The 6,000-nt window shown below is 35.3% G+C and overlaps 1 pseudogene; it reads right to left on the minus strand.

Annotated features, from left to right (window-relative positions):
- LOC135218488 (uncharacterized) overlaps positions 1 to 6,000 on the minus strand; it is a 437,434-nt pseudogene that overhangs the window by 237,680 nt on the left and 193,754 nt on the right.

A 6,000-nucleotide genomic window follows, 5' to 3' on the forward strand; every position in this document is an offset into this window, starting at 1 on the left:
ATAATAATAATAATAATAAAATAATAATAATAATAATAATAATAATAATAATAATCTGGACCGTGATTTCTGAATAAAATGTGAAAGCCACAATGAAGGTTACGAAGGTACACAAATTAGATGTTTACACACCACATCTTGCAACCCCATTCACATTATTACAGAGTAACAATTAAAAGATCAACCATTATTCTGTATCATTGACGCTCCAACGGATGGCCATGCTTTCGACGAAGTATTACGCTTAAACTTCAGTTACGTAGAGGCATCAGAATCGCACTTATTGAAATAATAATCAACATGAAAAGGCAGCCGAAAAATAAGGCTTCGTTGAGATACTTCATCTAAAAAAAACCAACAATTTCTTTCGACATAAGATGAACTCAGAATCGTCTAAAGATGTCTTTGGAAGAAGAAAAAAAAGAGAGAGAAGTGGGCGGCAATCAATAAATCAATAAGAACAAATCCATTAATAGTAACCTTACGCAGACTGTTATAATACGACCTTTGTTAGGGACAAAGGATGGTCAGAAGAAGGGAGGAGACATTGTTCGTCAGAAGAGGCTTATGACACCTTGAGGCAGCCATTACCTAGAATCTAGATTCTTTCCTAGAGCCTAAAGGATGTGGTAATGCTCCAGTTATAAAGATAGCGAATGCAATATGGCAAAAGAATGCGTGTTCAATTTGCAGCAAAAATAGTGAGAACGGCAAATATGGTTTACAAAATTATAAGACTTGAATATATATAAATAGTGAAGAATGGTAGGACTTGAATGAGGATCTGATCATCGTCCACCATAAAAAGATCTTCATTTAATGAAAAAACTCCTACACAAAAGAATAATTCACTGCATACAATAAAACAAATTAACATACCACTCGTCTCGGAGTGAATGAGAAAGTAATATACTGATACGTTCAATGTATTGCAGTACACATTAATTCTATAATAATTATAATACTTATCTTCAGTCACATTCTGTTTTAATTCATACGGAACAAACGTACAAGTCGAGTGGCAAACCTCAAATAAATAAGACTGGCCTAAATATATATATCTATATATATATATATATATATAAATATATATATATCTATATATATATATATATATATCATATATATATATATGTATATATATATATATAATTGGCTTGGCTAACATTGTATTCATTATACAACCTTTACCTAACATTAATTATAATCTGGACTCTTCCACTGGATTTGCTGACGTCATACCGAGGAGGATCAACCGAAGACCCTCATGGGCACGCTGAATGAATAATGTACTGCCCATTACACGTCACAGGGAATGGCATTCCTGGTTCCAGGGAAAGCTTTCACTACCTATGACACCACCAGTCCCCATTGTCCAACATTCCACTGTCATTCCAACAGTCACATGTCATTCGCCTTTCACTTTCTCCTGCCTCTGTCAATTCTACTTCTTCTTCTTCTTCTTCTACTTGTTCTCGTGCATTCACATCTCACGGTCATTCAGGCAGGCCATTCGAATTTTTCCTGTCAATATTTTGCTTTTTGCTTGAATCGAATTTCTCCGTTGTCTTCATGACTTTCATTCAAATCTAGTTTTCATGTCACGTTGTTCTGAAAAACCAACCAGCCAAGGAGAACAGAATAATCTGAAATCGATCCAAATAAACGGATGCAAGAAACACAAACCTATAAAAAAATATAACTGCATAAATGCAAAGCAAGATTAAACCCCACTAAAAATAAGTGAACGTACTACGATTCTTACTGTCAATTGTTTTGACGACGTGTCAAAAACGTTATCTTATACAAGCCTGTATGAAATGGCCATTTATTTATTTAGATGACTTACTTGCTGCAGCTAAAATAAACATAGCGCTTCAATGCTGCCGTCTCTCTGCCTTCCCACAACGCTCCATCCGTAAAGATGTTAAGCAGCCATGGAGCCATAACACATAATTCTCTCAGTCCCATTTTCACACCAAACCAGTCAACCTCCCACCTAAAAGCCACAAGACTTATTTCATTTCCACCTTAAAAGCTCTTTACTGTTCTGAGCAACTTACCTGCCATACCAAACATCCGCAACACCATCCACACTATATGTTTTCTCTGCGTCAGCCTTTTATCTTCTTTTCATCAATATACATCATAACATTTTCCAAACACTTAATCTTTTACATTATCCAAACCTATATTTCCTATCACACCTTCTGTCAACTATTCTCCTCTCTCCATCAGAAACCTACCTTACACCCACCTGGTAAACTCAGGAAAATCATTGTCACAGTCATCTCTTCTACTTTTTTTTTTTATACATAGAAACAATTATGTCTCTCACCAATTTAACTGGAACCTTTCCCTCTAATAGCATACCTAACACATCCTAGTCATCCCCTCAAACACATTGTCAAAACACAACTTTCAAAGGCTATTCCACCTGCACGAAAATTTTCGGATACCATGAGGTAAGCAATCTCATAAATAGTAATTGCATATATGTATATATATATATATATATATATATAATATATATATATATATATATATATATCTGTAAGGGGAATAAAAATGAGTTATAATATAAACAAAGTGTATAGCCACAAGGAGAGTGAAACAACAGAATGCTACTAGATCTTTTGCCCTAATTCTGTGGCATTCTTAGTTAGCTAGAGAATCCTTAGAGAAAAGGCTAAATATCTCTCTTTCTTTGTTCCTCTTCTTGACTCCCATCCTCTCTTATAAATATATATATATATATATATATATATATATATATATATATATATATATGTATATATATATATATATATATATATATATATATATATATATATATATATATATATATATATATATATATATATATATATATATATATCTTATCATATTACCGTGATTCGTAATACGCATTAAGCTACAAATGTCATTTCATATCTAATTCACTCTACCTCGGATTAGAATTAGACATTAAAGGACACATACAAACATACATAAAATCACATGCACATACATGTAAGCGCATATGTCGACATACGTGGGCTAGTTTTATAAAAAAAAAAAATATACATAAATATCTCTAAGGTGTATTTTCAATTCACCAAGACAACGGAGCACATCACACAAAGAGAGAGTAAATTGCAGAAACCTTAAATGGCTAAAAACGACCTCATTTCAAAACACTTACCTAGACCCAGGAAGATGAGGAGCAGGAAATGAAGTCTTGATGCTCTCATGGTGGTGGTGGTTACCGTCGGAGGAAGCAGAGATGATGATGAGGAATATGTGCACAGAGTGAAGAGGCAGATCCTGATAACGAAGGAGATGAAGCAGGAGGAGGAGGAGGAGGAGGAGGAGAGGGGGGAGGAGGAGGAGGAGATCTGCTACGATGGATATCTCTTAAATTCAAGCTGTTTGACGTATCTTTCTGCTTACGAGTTTCAGGACATGCGACGCCACGTGTCAGCAGCGGCAGACACTAACATGGGTTGGACCCAAGGGCAAACAAGTGCCATTGTATTCTCTACCCTCTAAATTTAGTATCAATACCTTCGTTTCTAGTTGGAGAATAACACCACTAAATCATCATGGATGCCTGTTAATAATGATCTTGGAAACTAACGCGGTTCACTTAACCCTTAAGCAAGTAACACTTTCAAGTCTTTTGCTATTGTTATTGGAAGATCTCTTCTTTCAATACCAACTTTCTTTTTAACTAGGAATGAATCACATGCATTTCCAAGCAATATATGCACTTGTAAAACTTTTCACACACTTGGGAAATAATGATACTGAATTCAATTATTTTTCTTCGCTGCGATTGGTGACTGTATTTTGCAAATAGACCGCTTCTCTCTGTGACTGAACAGAGTAAAATTACCAGCCCATACAGCGGACTTACTTTCGTGTTCACGAATACGAAATGATCACCGATTATTTTCGCTCACCACTTCCGTCGTCATCTTCGTAGTCACCACCATCATTATCATCATCATCATCATCTCAGTCATCTTTACCAACCAGTCATGGTGTGGCCCCTCCTGCAATAGAAAAGAGAATAATGATAATAAAAAAATAAAAAAATAGGGAAAATTGTGAAGGCAGCAGAAGCAGCAGCAGCTTCCCAAAAAAAGTCCTTTTTATTCAGTATTTTTCCCTAAAATTGAAAATTATCTGCAGATGGCATTGTGCAGCTCTTTAGTATCCGAGAAATGAGAATCAATAACTGAAAGTCTATATACATCGTTAGCTCATCTTCAGGAAATATTATGCCTTGAATAAGAAGCACTGGGAGGAGAGGAATGGAGAGGGGGTGGGGGTGATGAGAGGGTAGACTGTCTCAGAGAGAGAGAGAGAGAGAGAGAGAGAGAGAGAGAGATGCTCGTGGATGCTGGGTAGGTAAGGTATAGGAGTTGGGTGAGAGTAGATCCGGTTTCTTTGGCTGAATATTCTTCAACCAATACGCATTATCCATCTCTCCCCCGCCCCCCCGTGGCCCCCCTCCCCCTACCCCTCCCCCTCCCCATCACCATCCCCCAAACCTTGTTTCCCCAATTCTGCCTCTTTAAGTTATTTTCTCCGAATTGCGATTGTGAGCAAGAATGACCAAATCATTACATTACATTAGCCAGATACACACACAGATGTGTAAATATATATATTATATATATATGTATATATATATATATATATATATATATATATATATATATATATGCATATAATGTGTTATAAAAAGTTCTAAGTAACATAATCAAATCAAATTCTGCATCACAAAGGAAGTCGAAAGGAAACAGGTGTGTGAAAAAAAAAAGCCTTGAATAACAGTTCCACCTTTTTATACTGCATTAACTACAAACTTTTTTTTGCATCGTTCATTCTGGTAATCCTTGTAAGGTTTCAAGGAAGACAGAGAGCAGAAGTTATCTGTAAAGGTTTCTCGCGATCGATTTTAGGTAAGCCTTAAGCTTACTCTTTATTAAAACACACTGACATTTTCTTGTCCCATATATACTTGAGTTTATCCTTAATTTGCAGAATGCAGTGGATGATTTCGGTAGCGCATGCTACAGTGTCCTCAAAAAAAAAAAAAAAAAAAAAAAAAAAGAGAAAAAAAAAAAATATATATATATATATATATATATGTATATATATATATATATGTGTGTGTGTGTGTGTGTGTGTGTATGTATCTTTGTATATACATATGTATTTTTTAGAATCTACCTAGGACCTCTCCTGGATGATATTTGTTTCGTACCTATCACTTTTTTATTATTTCATTTTTTTATTTTTGGCTGACAATTCATATACCTACCCGATACGTAAGGGGAAATAACTTTAAATGTCCTCGTTAACACCTGAATAATAACGTAACCTGCACTGATTATTACATTTGGGAATGGCAAAGTCCTGGATTCCATGGATGTGCAAATTATTCACAGATGAATAACTATTTTAAAGGAATATTGTTTTTAATCTTCTGCCGCCACATTCAAACAGGAAAATGAATGACATGATTACCACAAATATTATTTAGGAGGTAAAACGTGTGTTGTCTCTGGAGCTCATGTGCGCGTATTCGAATCCTGTTGGAGATAATGAACGTTTCTTTGTTCATCTCTCGTCCTGATATAGGTTCGTAGTGATCATCGCATCATCAAAAAAATCCAAGGAAATTAAAGAAGGGGCGATATCTTAGTGGCTCTTAGAAATGCAAGTCAATAGTGAAACAGGGAAGTAATCTAATGTAGATTACGGTAAATATCACACTGACAATGTGATTTTTCTTCGTGTTACGTCTTTCGTAACATGAATTAAGTTAAGCATCACTTCCTATGTAACGTCAGTACGTCAGTCGGGTTGTCCATTATGTTGAGTACAACCCGAAGACGCACCAACATGAAAGGAGGATGAAGTCAGTACTTTAAAAAACGATATTAAAACAGAAATAAACTAGTAGATATGGGCACTCTTCCGTAATGACACGATCTATATTCGTTG

The sequence above is a fragment of the Macrobrachium nipponense genome, chromosome 9, assembly GCF_015104395.2.
Source record: "Macrobrachium nipponense isolate FS-2020 chromosome 9, ASM1510439v2, whole genome shotgun sequence".
In the NCBI taxonomy this organism is placed as follows: Eukaryota; Metazoa; Arthropoda; class Malacostraca; order Decapoda; family Palaemonidae; genus Macrobrachium; species Macrobrachium nipponense.